The 14,746-nt window shown below is 58.5% G+C and overlaps 1 pseudogene; it reads right to left on the bottom strand.

The window, feature by feature from the left end:
• Positions 1-729: 729 nt before the first annotated feature.
• On the bottom strand, positions 730-3,229 carry LOC120394301 (annotated as a pseudogene).
• Between the last annotated feature and the right edge of the window lie 11,517 nt (positions 3,230-14,746).

Raw genomic sequence — 14,746 nt, 5'->3', positions numbered from 1 at the left:
TTGCTGCCACCACCCAAACTGTTAATCAGTCATTTAGGAAACTGTCTACCTCCCCGCCAGAATATCTCCCTCCCCAATACTATAACCCTTCCCTGGGTAGCCTTGAGAGACTCCTCCACCAATTCCCTGGTGAACACTGATCCAAACCCTTGGATCTTAAAACAAGAAAAAAAAACCAATCAGGTTCTTAAAAAGAAGGCTTTTAATTAAAGAAAGAAAGGTAAAAATCTCTGTAAAAGTCAGGATGGAAAATAACTTTACAGGGTCATCAGATTCATAGAGCCCAGAGGAACCCCCCCTCAGCCTTAGGTTCAAAGTTACAGCAAACAGAGGTAAACTCTTTAGCAAAAGGAACATTTACAAGTTGAGAAAACAAAGATAAAACTAACACGCTTTGCCTGGCTGTTACTTACAAGTCTGAAATATTAGAGACTGGTTCAGAAAGATTTGGAGAGCCTGGATTGATGTCTGGTCCCTCTTAGTCCCAAGAGTGAACAACCCCCACAACAAAGCACACAAACAAAGCCTCCCCCCCCCACCAAGATTTGAAAGTATCTTGTCCCCTTATTGGTCCTTTGGGTCAAGTGTCAGCCAGGTGACCTGAGCTTCTTAACCCTTTACAGGTAAAAGGGTTTTGGTGTCTCTGGCCAGTCGGGATTTTATAGTATTGTACACAGGAGGGCTGTTACCCTTCTCTTTATAGCTATGACAGGGTATCTCCCAGGGCACAGTAAGAGCAGCAGCACGTGGGTGGCACAGGGCCGGTGTATTGCGGGTGCAGATGTGGCGGGCGCGAGGCCGTCAGTCCCAGGGGAACGTCATGCCCAGACCCTGCATCCGCTCCTGGTAAACAGTATCGAATCGTTGGCTCTGTGCCTCTGAGAGGTGGTTCCTCCAGTCACCGCAGATCCCTGCAAACCACAGGGGATATGGTCTAGGGTGCCCCTCACTCCCTACTCACAGCCCCTGCCCCCAGCCCTGCCCCTGCAAGCTCTACCCACACCCCTCATGCCTGACCTGAAGCCCCCTACTTTCCTGGCTCTGCCTCATGCAGCTCTGCTGTCGCCCCTCAGCCCCAACTTACAGCCCCCTGCTAGCCCAGGCCTGGACTCACCTTTCCTCAGGAGCTCCCCCTTCTGGTGGTCCATGTACTCGTCCCTCAGCTGGGAGAAGTTGGACATTTTGTTCCCCTTCATGCTCTGGAAGGAGGCGTTCTCCACCACCGCGGCCACTTGCTCCTCACTCAGCTCCTTCCCCAGGAAGTGGCAGATTCTCCGCACGCTGCCCCATGGGTCCTGGGGAGACACTCACTGCAGTGAAGGGTGGGATCGGGGGTTCCTCAGTTTCCCCACCCAGCAGGTTCTGCTCCCCACTGGGTCCAGACAAACTGGTACCTCTGAGGGCCCTGGCCACAAGCTACGTCGGCTGCCTGGGGCGGGGTTAAGTGTGAGCGCGGCCCCCAGGGGGCGGGATTATCCCTACCTGCTGCAGCTCCTCGTAGGTGATGGAGAAGAAGTTCTCGTTGCCCTTCAGCCCCATCCAGCCGGTGACGTGGTCGAACCAGGAGCCAAAGGGCACTGTGCAGGGGAGAGCGGCACGGTGACCCCAGAGCTGGCACCACCTGGCCCCTCCACCCTGGTCTGCTGGGGACTGCAGGGGCCTGGGACACCTGGGTTCTATCCTGGCACTGGGAGGAGAGGCGGGGATGGAGGTCAGCAGTGTTTGCAGACCCCCGGTTGTGCTGCAGCTGTTTGGGGAGGGGGGCTCTGAGCTGTGCCAGGCCCTGGGCAAAGGGCTGCTCAGAGCTGGCTGGGGATGCACAAACTCGAAGCACTTGTGACTTGCTTGGAACCCAGGCGTCCGGATCCAGAGTGCCCCCCCCACCCCCGAGTGCTGCTCACCATTCCCACTCAGGAAGTCCTCGAGGAAGGAGTCCAGTGAGCCAGGGTCCTTGTAGAGGCGCAGCAGCTTGGAGAAGTGGTACAGCGAGACCAGGACGTCCTTGGGGCAGCGCAGGTGTAGATGATCTGGGGAGAATGGGGGGGGTCACTACCAATCAGGGGAGGGGGATGCCAAGTGAACCCAGCAATTAGCCACCCACCCCGGGCCGTCACCTCCCCACCCTCTCTGGAGGGAGAAAGAGTCGCCGCACCCCACTGCCTGCTCCTTCGCACGCCCACATCGCTGTAACTCACACCCAGCAGCAGCCCTGGATTCACCCCCCTCCCGACACACAGCCCTGTCGGTGCCCCTCAATCCCGACCCGCAGCCCCTGCTCTCCCGCCTCTCACCTTGGCCTTGGAGCGCTGCAGGGACTTGGGGAAGAGCTGGACGGGGAGGTGGGAGCAGAGCAGCCGGGGTGGGGGGTATTTCAGGGCAGCCTCCAGCCCCACCTTGGTCTCCACCCAGGGCGCCCGCTCCCAGTTCAGCACGCTGCGCACCCAGCCGGGGTCCCCGCCACAACGGATCAGACTCAGAATCTCCAGCATCCAGTTAGTGCCTGGGGACGAAAGGGTTAACGGGCCTGAAACAACCCCTCAACCTGCTAGGTCCCCCTCTGCTCCCAGAGCCAGGGAGAGAACCCAGGAGTCCTGGCTCCCAGACCTGCTTTAACCCACCCGACTCCCCTTCCCAGATCAGGGGATCTGACCCAGCAGTCCTGGTTCCCAGCCCCCACACCACATTTACTGAGATGCTAAAATCAACTCTTGTTTTCATAGAATCTCAGGGTTGGAAGGGACCTCAGGAGGGATCTAGTCCAGCCCCCTGCTCAAAGCAGGACCAACCCCAACTAAATCATCCCAGCCAGGGCTTTGTCAAGCCTGACCTTAAAAACCCCTCTGTGTCAGGGGTCTCCTGGCGCTGCCAGCGGCCCTGGGGGAAGCCTGTGATCAGAGGACATCTGCAGAGAGCCAGCCCAGCACCAGGTGGGCGAGTTGGACCCCCAGGGAGCAGCCTGCTTTGTCTCCCTCTGGGCTGGGGCCATGTGAGCCCAGGCTCGGACATCTAGGAAATGAGGTCGTGTGATGTTGCAACCTTCCAGCTTTAGTGTTTCCATCTAATGTCAGGATCTCACCCACACACCCACCTTACCTGACTTGGGGTAGGTGATGTTGAAGACGTCGTCATCCCGCACCTGGAATTCGTTCTCCACGTAGCTCAGTACCTCAAGGGAGTGATCCAGGCGTGGGTACAGCATCCCCTTGTAGGTGATGTACTCACATGCCATGGCAAGGCTGGGACAGAGAGACCTCCCAGCGTCAGTGCTATCCCCTGTGTGACACTAGGGAACATTGTGCTGCAGGGGGCAGGGCGGGGGGCTCAGTAGGGGCGCTGTGGTGCAGGGACAGGGCGGAGGCTCAGCAGGGGGCACCCTCACTCCAGGGTGAGGGTGTTACTTGGCTGTCCCACCCCAGAGCCAGCTGCATCTCGGCACTGGTTGAGCTGATTCCTTGGCATGTTCCCAGAATGACTCTAGGGCCTGCGCTGGTGGCTGCGGCTGGGAGAACAGCCCCGGGCCTGTGGTGGGAGCCTGCTCTTGGGCTATGTAATAGGCCCAGGCACTCTGCTCTCCCGGCGTCCTCCCGGCAGGGCTGGTGCCATTCAGCCTCTGGAGGCCCTGTTGGGCGTGCCCTGGCCAGCAGGGACCTTTGGACCTGGGGAGAGCTGGTGCCTTTAATCCCCCAGGGCCTGTCATCTGGGGCGGCTCCCTGTCCCAGGCAGGTCCCTGTGCCCCTTCCCAGCTGGGTCAGGTGCCCGGGGTCTGGTGTGGGAGTGGAGGGGGCAGGTGTGGGGCAGATCTTGTCATTCACCCCCATGGAGGGGCTGCTTTCATTGTAGCCCATCATTGCCCACCTGAGTCACCCCCCATCCCTGCTCCACATCAGCCCCTCCATGGGGAACTGGGAGTTCAGGCCCCGTGGCCCATTCAGCATCTCCCCAGGGGGCACTGATTGGTGCCTGTTGTGGGTTTGCAGATGTCTCCACCCTAGGGATACAGCTGATCCCTGCACTGCCTCTGCCTGAGCCTGCCAGGCCCTGCGCTGGGGCTGAATCAGAGCTGGGGCATCCTGGGGAAACACCCTTGGGCGGGGAAAGGGTCAGGCTAGGGACCCTTGTGGATGGGGCAGGAACTGGGAGGGGATTTGAGAAGGGCCCTGCCGGGTCAGCCCAGGGTCCACCCAGCCTGGGATCCTGTCTGACAACGCTCCCCAAGCTGCAGTCACGGGCTGATCCTGCCGGTGAGAGGTGTAGGGACCCCCAGAGCCTGGGGCTACATCCTGGCCAGCAAAGGTCCTGTCCTTCAGGCGCTCACCCCGTGCGCCCTTGAACCGGTTACACCAGCCCAGCCAGGGAGGGGCACAGGTCGGCGGTGGGCCGGGCGAAGGGGAGATTCCTTAGCTTTGTCGGGCAACCCCTGGTCCTTGTGTTACGTGTCCCTAGTCACGGTCTCCACCCCAGGCAGGAGTCAGAGACGCCCGTCACCCCCGCGCAGCCGCCTCTCCTCCAAGCGGAGCCGTCCCAGGCTAGAATCTCCCCCCCCACGGAAGCTCTGCCACCCCCCTCAGCATTTTTCTGCCCCTTTTGCAACCCCCTGTACCCGCTGGGAGACGGGGCGGCCGGCACTGCACGCAGTGTTCCCGGTGAGGGCGCACCTGGAGCTGAGCTAAGCAATTTGCTGTCTTAGCTCCTACCCTCTCATGCTGCAGTGCTGCTAGTTCCCAGCCGGGCTCCTTCCTTCCCAGCTCCCAGGGAACCCGCTGGGCCAGGCCGGGGGCACGTCAATCTATCAGTTTGTTCCAACCCCCCCACCCCCCTTAGTCAGCTAGTCCCCCCGACTGGCCACCAGGCTTCCTGCTCCTCAGGGACTGAACCAGCCTGTTGGGTTTCGAGTCGTTTCTCCCCGTGCTTCACACCCAGCCCAGAGTCCACTTTTCCCCCTTCCTCCACCCCGCTAGGCTCCGACGTGCCGATTTGAATGGATCCTTCTGCCCCCACCCAACCCCACTGCGGTCACAGGCCAGTCCCCCTCTTGCTGCCCTGGTGTAGGAGCTGAGACTCGCCGGCTCAGCACAGCAGTGGCACTCGCTGGTGATCCTGGGAATTAGCTCCGTTTCAGCCCCGAACACCCACTGCAGGCTGGTGGCTCACCTGCCTCAGGCCCCATGTCCCATCTGTACCCCAGGCCCCTGCAGAGCCCCCACTCTGGGTCTCCCCTCCCAGGGGAACCCCCAACCCTCTAGCCCCACCTTGCCTCAGTGGCTACGGCCAGTCATCATCTAGCCCTGCTCACGGGGGCAGACTGCAGGCTGTAAACCACTCAGCACTGCTTGGGGGTGGACCAGCTGCCTCTGCCTAACCCCAGGCTGCACCTCTGCAACCCCAGTACCTGTTTGGGCCTTAGCAAGGCCTCAGCCTGGGGATGGGATGGGATGTGCCGTGCCGTGCCGTGCCGTGCCGTGCCGTGCCGTGCCGTGCCGTGCCGTGCCGTGCCGTGCCGTGCCAGGTCCTTCTCTCCCAAGAGCTAGAGTGAAACTGACCCAGGTCCTGGCTCACAGCCCTTTTATAGGGCCAGTTGTCTCCTACCTGGGTGTGGCCCCAGCTGTGGCGGCTTCCCCCAATTGGCCGGTTCTTGGCTCTCAGCCCCAGCCCTCGCCAAGGGCTGGCTTTAACCCTTTCAGGGCTGCAGCGAGGTCACTGCCTGCTACACCCGGTGTAAATCAGGTGTGATCCCATTTCAGTCACCGGGCCAGTTCCCCTCTCGCAGCCCTGGTGTAAATCAGGAGTGATCCCATTGCAGTCACCGGGCCAGTTCCCCTCTCGCTGCCCTGGTGTAAATCAGGAGTGATCCCATTGCAGTCACCGGGCCAGTTCCCCTCTCGCTGCCCCAGTGTAAATCAGGAGTGATCCCATTGCACTCACTAGAGCTCCCCCCACCGCAGCCCCTTGGGGTGGCTCTGGATTTGCCCCCAGCTTGGGCAGCGACTCTGGATGCTGGGAAGGGGCCAGGATCTCCTCGGGGGAGCAGGGGGCTCTGGGCTGGGAATTCCCAGGCACTCACCCCAGCTCCCACAGGTCCGGTCTGGGTTGCCTCTGTCCCAGGCTCCGGCCCAGCCTCCTGCCTCCCCACCCTGGCATCAGCATTAACCCTTCGGTGCCCAACCTGCTACAGCTCTGTCCTCCCGCACCGCACTCGGCCCCCAGGATTTCTGTTGCTTTCTTCCCCCTCCCCACACCCTCCACCTCCTGGCCCCCAGGTGTGTGGTAGTTCCACTGCCCAGGAGGGGAGGGGGGCAGAAAAGGCGGGGGAAGGGGAGCTAGGCAGGGGCCGGGGAAGGGGCAGCGTGGGCCTGGGGCAGGCCGGGGGGCTGCACTGGGGGTGGAATCGGGAGGTCTCTGTTTAGTAGGATTTTCTTAACCCAGGAAATAATGCCAGGACTTGGTGGTGCCCCATCCCAGCTCAGACCCCCTCCCCTGGCTCCCAGCCCCCCATCCACGGCCAAGCTCCTTCCCCGGCTCCCAGCCCCCTCCTGCTGCTCTGAGACCCACAACCATGTCCCAGGCCCCTCCCCCCGTCCCAGCTCACAATCCCCTCCACCGCTCCCCCTGCTTCCAGCCCCAAAATCACAGCTCAGGCCCCTCCTCCTCCCTGCCCTGCTCTCAGCCCCCTAATCACAGCCCAGCCCCCTTCTCCCTACCCAGCTTCCAGCCCCTCCCCCACAGCTAACCCCCCCCCCCACTACTCCCTACCCAGATTCCAGCTGCCCTCCCGCTTCCTATGTTCAAAAACAAAGACAGGTGCAGCTTAGAACAGCTGGTGCAACAAGTGTGTTCTCCGCGCCTTGGCAGGTTAGTGCCCTGGTGTAAATCAGGAGTAACTCCACTGGAGTCACTGGAGTCGATCTCCCGCTCATCACCCCGACTCTTAGCTCACCCTCGCTGCCCCCACCTCCACTCTTCTGCCCATGGCTGGGCCCATCCATCCCCAGGACTGAGGAACCGCCCCTCCCCCCAAAGGCTGTCCTGAGAACTCAAAGGGTTAAGGCAGGGCCAGACCTCCTAGCTCCCGGTCAGCTGGGTGGAATCAGACCCTCTGGGTTCCCCGTGCTGGGGAAACGGCTCCTACGCCAAGTACTAGACTGGGCATCGCCCCCAGAGCCCTGTGAATCCCCAGGTCAAGGGTCAAGCTGAGCTGAGACACAGTCACAGGGCTGAGCACTGACTCTCCTGGCAATGCAGAGTGAAGGTGCTGCCTGAAATCCCCTTAACTCTGCCCTGGATCCATAGGTGCTGGAACTAGCAGTGCAGGGGTGCTGCTGTGGCCGCCCTTCCCTCCCAGTTTCCCCGCAGCTTGAAGTGGTTTCCATCATATCCAGGGTTCACAGTTTAGTTCAATGGCTCTCAGCACCCCCACGATACAAATTGTTCCAGCACCGCTGCCTGGATCCCAGCCCAGCCTTGGCCCGATGTGCTCTGCGCTGTACAGGATGGACACATGGAGTTATAGCACCGTGCAGCCCCGAGAGCCCAGGAGTGGGACCCAGGATTTAGGGCTTAGAGTGTGGGACTGGGAGCCAGGACTCCTGGGTTCTAGCCTGACCTCTGCTCAAGCCTCCTTGTGAGTTTGTGCACGTTCCTTCACCTTCGTCTCTCTGCAACGGGGCTGCTGCACAGAACGCCGGGAGAGCAAGGATGACCCTGCCCCAGGTGAGCACCACACAGCGTGAGTAAGAGGCCAAAGAATGATACAATTCCCTGAAAACAAGCTGAGATGACACCCATGCAACTGGAGAGCAGGTGCTGAAGGGTTATGGTTCTGCCAAGCAGGACTGTGGGAGGTTCGGGAGGGTGCAGGTGGCCACATGGCTGCTGGTGTGGTGTTGGGGGGCTGCCGGGGGGCTCCCCCCAGGTGTGTAATGATGGAAAGAGGTGCATGGGGGATGCCGGGTGCCTCATTTCACCTCAGCCTTGTTTCAGGAGCAGGGCCAGGTGGGGAGGGGCTGGGCAGCAGTGAGCTGGGAGAGGCGCACGGCTTGTGGGTTGGGTGTCAGGGTTTGTTCTGCGATTTTAATGACCATGGAAGCTGGCGGCCCAGGCACTGCCATGCCCAGGGCATAAGCTGCACACGGAGCTTGTCCAGAGCACTTCTTGTCATGGGTAGGGAAACTGAGGCACGGGGCACAGCCATAACTCGGCCAAGCTCACCCAGCGTCCCTCCCCCAGCCTGGGTGAAAGTGTGACAAAGTGGGGGCTTTCCCTTGTTATGTTGTATGTGAGCCTGGGAGTCTTACTATTTTGTATGAATACTATGTGTGCCTCAGTTTCCCCATGTATTGCATCAGTGCCTAGACGGTGGGAATAAGGGGGCCTGACTTTTCCTGAAGCCCTCAGGACACATGAAGAGGCTCCAGCTGCCTGCACATAAGCGATGGCTGATGCCTTTCGTAATCTGATACCCAGGAGGGGGATGTGACCAGGTGACACTTTGCCAGGGAAGGGTGTGTCGGAGGCTGGGCCCCTGGAAGCTGGGCAGTCTGTTGTTGGGGACTCACGGAGTCCAGGACATCCAGCCCAGGGTCCCCCCCAAAATGGCCTTTGCTGAAAGTCACTGATTCCTGTGCTAACAAGTTCTGTCCTACACTGTGTTCCTGTCAAGTAATAAACCTTCTGTTTTACGCTGGCTGGGAGTCACAGCTGGCTGCGGAGTGGGGGTGCAGGGCCCTCTGGCTTCCCCAGGGGTCCCGTCCAGGTGGACCCGCCAAGGGCAAGTGTACAGGGATGCTGGATGCTCCAAGGTCAGACCAGGAAGGCCAAAGCCAGGGAGGGGAGCATTGACCTGCTAAATCCAGGGTTGTGAGTTCAATCCTTGAGGGGGCCATTTAGGGAGCTGGAGTAAAAATCTGTCTGGGGATTGATCCTGCTGAGGTCCCTTCCAACCCCGATAGTCTGTGATTGTGAGACTTTTTGCCCTGGGTAGCGTCCCCTGAAGGGAGTCACCACCCCAGAGTCCTGGCTGGCTTCATACAGAGCAGCTCCAGAGCAACAGACCTTCACAGAGAGTGATTAACCTTTGATCTGGGCAGTGGGGGAGTCTGCAGGGGGAATTCAGTCCAGACGGGGTGGTGGTTTTCTAACCACGGCTCTAGGAATGATTGTGGGACGGTTCTGTGGCCTGCGTGAGGCCGGGGGGGGGGGGGGGTCGCACTAGCTGATCCCATCGGGCCCTGCTGGCCTTCCACTCTATAAAGGCAGACGAGGTGAGCCAGGCTAGCCCTGTATTACAGCAGAGCCGAGGACACGAGCTGAGCGAAGTGCAGGACGGTCGGTGCCATGGCAAAGCTGTCTCAGCGCCCGGCTGCCTGGCAGGTGGGAACTTGGGACAGCTGCCCGCCTCTGTCCCCAGGCCACAGCGACGCAGCCCTGGGCACCCTGGCAGCCAAGGCCTTCGCTGCCAGGGTTGGTGACAGGGCCGCCCCGAGGATTCAGGGGGCCTGGGGTCTTCCCCGCCGCCGAATTGCTGCCGAAGACCCGGCACTTCGGCAGCGGGTCCCGGGGCAGAAGGACCCTGCACCATGGGTCTTCGGGGCACTTTGGCGGCGGATCCCAGGGCGGAAGGACCCCCTGCCACGGGTCTTCGGGGCACTTCGGTGGCGGGTCCTGGGGCAGAAGGACCCCCCGCTGCCGAATTGCCACTGAAGACCCAGAGCAGAAGAAGCTCCAGGGCCCGGGGCCTGCGAGAGTTTTCCGGGGCTCCCGGAGCGAGTGAAGGACCCCGCTCCAGGGGCCCCAAAAAACTCTCATGGGGGCCCCTGTGGGGCCCAGAGCCTGGGGCAAATTGACCCACTTGCCCCCCCCAAGCAGCCCTGGTTGGTGATCTCCCAACCCAATGTGCTCTGGAGCGGGGGGGCGGGGTACAGAGTACCAGAGGTGTCTCTAATGAAAACGGTGTTTATTTCTCATTGCAGCGATCACTGTGCAAACATATACAACAGGAGCGACTCGCCCCCAAGGCATGGGGGAGAGGAGCTACTGCAATACGCTATGTACAGGCAGCCCCCACCCCCAGCGGATTGTGCAGGGAGCAGCCGGGTGCAAAATTCCAGCTTGGGCTCTGCCACCTGAGCCACAACACGCCGGTGTCACCCGCTGGGCAGGGCTGGGGATTAGCAACAGATTAGGGGGCGCGGGGGGGAATCTGTGAGAATTTGTGTAGCAGGGGTGCAGGAGGGTGTGTGGGGGTGTGTGTGTCCCCCTGCTGGAGGGGATGGGCCCTGCTCTATGTGCACATTCACCTCTCTAAGCCAAGCTGTTCCCTCTGCCCTCCCCCATCCCTCCTATGGGGCTCCCAGCCCACGTCCACTCCCTTGACCAATGCCCCGACCGGCCGAGCAGGCTGTGTGCCAGCCAGCCCGGGGCTCGCTGCACTATGCCCCTCCATACACTGCAGGGGGCTCAGCCTGGGGCCCCGCATGGATGCAAGGGGAGCCCTGGTCCCTTCCCAGCCCCCCGGGACCCATTGCTGGGGCAGGCGATCACAGGAGGTGGGAGCAGTGCTGCCCATGGGGGCGCTATGGGGTGGGGGGGATTTGCTGTTGGCAACCCTGGACTCGGTGCTGGGAGGGAGGCTCCCAGCCACTGGAGGTGTGTGCGCCCCCTGGGAAGGGGGCAGCCCAGCAGGGGTGAGCAGCCCCTCCCTGTGGGGCCCTGCTGGGGCAGGGGGAAGCTCTGTCCTGGTTTGGGGCATCAGCTCTGGCCCCAGGTGTCCAGCAGCCCCCAGGGCTGTGTATTGGGATTCCTCCCAGGCTGCGGGTCAGGGTCTACTCCACCCCACGCAGGGCTTTGTCTCAGCCCCCCGGGCTGTGCCCTGGTTCCTCCCAGGCTGCGGGTCAGGGTCTAATCCCGCCAACCACAGGGCTGAGCTGCCGGCACTGGGGCACCCCAGGCTGATGGGGCTGCTCTTGCCCAGAACTGCAGGGGTTAAAGCCAGGTAGCAGGTACTGGAAATACAACTTTGGTGTGTCTTGTTTTCTAGCTGTAAACTCCTTGGGACTCTCTGTTCCCCTATGTTTGTACAAAACCCGGCACAACAAGGCCCAAATCTCAGTGAGGGCAGGGACTGTCTCTCGCGGTGTGTCTGGGCAACACTCGACACAACAAGGCCGAAATCTCAGTAGGGCAGGGACTGTCTCTCGCGGTGTGTCTGGGCAACACTCGGCACAACAAGGCCGAAATCTCAGTGAGGGCAGGGACTGTCTCTCGCTGTGTGTCTGGGCAACACCCGGCACAACAAGGCCCAAATCTCAGTGAGGGCAGGGACTGTCTCTCGCTGTGTCTGGGCAACACTCGGCACAACAAGGCCCAAATCTCAGTGAGGGCAGGGACTGTCTCTCGCTGTGTCTGGGCAACACTCGGCACAACAAGGCCCAAATCTCAGTGAGGGCAGGGACTGTCTCTCGCTGTGTGTCTGGGCAACACCCGGCACAACAAGGCCCAAATCTCAGTGAGGGCAGGGACTGTCTCTCGCTATGTGTCTGGGCAACACTCGACACAACAAGGCCCAAATCTCAGTAGGGCAGGGACTGTCTCTCGCTGTGTGTCTGGGCAACACCCGGCACAACAAGGCCCAAATCTCAGTGAGGGCAGGGACTGTCTCTCGCTGTGTGTCTGGGCAACACTCGACACAACAAGGTCCAAATCTCAGTAGGGAGGGACTGTCTCTCGCTGTATCTGGGCAGCGCCCGGCACAACAGGGTCCTAGCACACACAAGGCATCGACCTATCACTATACAGATGTTAAAGATGATGAAACAATGAGGTTATCTCAGGTGAGATGCTACCGGAACTACTTTTGGGGTCTCTCCAAATCGACTCCTGCTCTACACTATAATATTTAACCCTCTTCAGTAGCATTAGAAACGCACTTTCCGTCCACACACAAAACTGCTTTAGTTACTTATGGTTGGCTCTAAGCCACATCACAAAGTGACTCTGCTCTTTGAGGAATAAAGAACAATTTAGCCCAGATCATTCCAGGCTCAATTGTTTCATGAGACCTGTAAAGGGGCCTTGAGACTCCAGGCGGCATTCGGAGTGGAGCTAATGACTCCTCTCAGCTCCCTCGTTAGCCCCTCTACACCTATCCCCTCCCGTACCAGGGCTCCTACTTCATCCTTCCGCCTCCCAAGGAATCTCTCTCTGTGCCCATGTTAATGTAACCAGAGCGTGTCCTCATGCTACAAACCACTTGTGGTTGTACCTCCGCTAACATCCCCACCAGCACGCGGCACCACAGGGCCGTGATCACACCTGGGGCTGGGACTGTCTCTCACCATTTGTGTGTGTATCCCCTGGCACAACAGGGTCCTGATCTCATCTGCCTCCTAGTCGCTACCATAATACAGATGTTAAATAATAATCATAATCCGATCCGGTATGGGAATTCCCTGGGCTACTTGGTGACACCACCCAGCTCTGTGCCACACAGATCCACAGGGATTAACCAGGTAAGTACTGAAAAGGCAGGTACTTGGGGTTCAGTCGTGTACCTCAAGCCTTAGAGTACCAGGAGCTGCACAGCCTGCTAGAATCTGGAGAGACGTCTCCCTGAACAGTGGGGACTCAGCAGGAGTGATCCTGAGAACCTCCTACACCAAGGTATTTTAGGGTGAGTGACCATGTGAAGAAATGTCCTTTCTGGGTGACATGGAATATCCTTGTTATATCACCATCTCTGAACAGGAAACAGCTAAGCCCTTGTTCCAAGGTGATGCCAGGTCAGACTCTAAACAGGCTCCTATTGTTTGTCCACTGGACAGTTCATTGGGTTTTTAAGACTGGGAACAGTCAGTCATTAAGAGGAGGAAGCAGAACCCATGGCTCTTATTAGCTTGAGATCGGTGCCTGCCAGAGATGAACAAGGGCAGACAGAGAGAACAGGCTGTCCGGTGTGGATGTGTTTTCAGAAGAGCTCTCGCATGAAAGAGTTGTGCCAACATAGCAATACCGCCGGCGACAGGTGAAAGGTGGGGTGTCCAGTGAGGCAAAGAGGGACCTCAGTAGAAGCTCTTTGTTGTACTAGGATTTGATCCTGGTTGTGAGCGGAGAGAGAGAAAACAGAGGCCCAGAGTCTCAGGCCTTGTCTATACAAGAAAGATACATTATTTGACCAATGGTAGGATTTTAATCTGAGTTAGTTCAATCATGAAAACCCCTGCGTGGAGGCTCTTCTTTCCATTCAAATCAGGTTTATGTTGCGTTATCCTAAATTGACCAGGAATCGGTTTCAGCTGAACTAAAATACAACACTGCTAAACCAAAAGCAGTATCCACCAAACAGTCTGTAGCACTGGTTCAACCGACTCACTTTACGTTGCTCTGTCTCTCTATGGTACTTTCGTGGCCCCTGATAGTTCAAAATTTGGAAGGGTTACAAAACCTCAGGCTTAGGGCTTAACCAAATGTCTAACTGTTGGGGATAAGGATGAGACTTTCATGAGGGCACTTTCTCCCACACCAGCTAATGTGGGGTTCTTAGGCCTTCCTCTGAAGCAGTGGGTGCTGGCCAGTGCCGGAGATGGGATACTGGAGGAAATGACTATCGGGTCTAATCCAGTCTTGCCATTCCTTTCCTCCGGAAAACCATTTATGATTTGCTAGCGGGGGCCAGGAATGGTGGATGTTTCTGGGGAGGACGATCTGAGAGCCCAGGCCGGGGGAGGAAAGTACAGGGGAGCATTAATTGGGACGTGGAGAAGTGGATAACTCTCAGCCTTCTCTGGCTACACTATTGTCAGCCAGTAAACCAGCAGCTGAGTACAACCACTGGAAGCATATTCCACTGGTGTCTCTGCTGTACATAAATCTGAGCATGCTTGAGAGCTCCTCTGATTTTATTACTTGCTACATTCATGCCTCCAGGGGTGGCTTTGAGACTCAGGTTATGGAGGGAGGGTTGCCCAGTGGTTAGGGCATTAGCTTAGGACTCAGGACACCACAGCTCAATCTCCTGCTGCGCCACAGACCCTTGAGTGACCTTGATTACGATATTGAGTCGCTCTGTGCCTCCGTTTCCCATCTGTAAGAGAGGGATAAGAGCAGTGCCCTTCTTTGCAGGGGTTTTGGAGGTTAAGGATATGAATGACTGGCAGATACTTCAGCTATGGGGGGCCCATATCTTCACCTATGGTAGACACATCTCCAGTGGCGGGGGCGGGAGGGGAGGCCTTTCATAGAGGGAAAGAAGAAATGTCCATGACTTCAATGAGACGATAAAGTGGCAGCAGTTGCAGGCTATAAAGTCTGGGCAATAATGGGAGGGTAAAGACACACTTGTTGGTTCTACTGGACAGAGCCAGTGGTACAAGATGCTGGGCTTGAGAGAGCAGGGTAAGATCAGACTCACTGCCCCTTCAAGGGAACAGCTCGTAGGGCCTGGGAGAAATTGAGAGGCTGCAGGGCGAGGGATGGGATATTTGATTAGTTAGCCGAAACTGTGAGCATGGGAATTGGGGAAGATGAGGAAGATAAAGCAGGTTCTGCCTCTCCATGCTCGAAATGAAAAGATAAGATACTTCGATAAGAAGTTTAGGGAGAATAATAGTTTATTCTTCCAGCTGAAGTTGGATCCTGGCCTTTGGAAGCAGAAATCAGATTCCACAGGGTGACTTTCGGTGGTAAATGAAGTGTCTGACCTTTCCTTACTGATAAAGGTGATTGGCCTTCTCGACAATGCGGGCACTAAATTTGG

The sequence above is a fragment of the Mauremys reevesii genome, unplaced genomic scaffold (genome assembly GCF_016161935.1).
Source record: "Mauremys reevesii isolate NIE-2019 unplaced genomic scaffold, ASM1616193v1 Contig49, whole genome shotgun sequence".
NCBI lineage: Eukaryota > Metazoa > Chordata > Testudines > Geoemydidae > Mauremys > Mauremys reevesii.
Note: the sequence above shows the minus strand (reverse complement) of the source record. Positions and strands in the feature narration are given on the sequence as shown.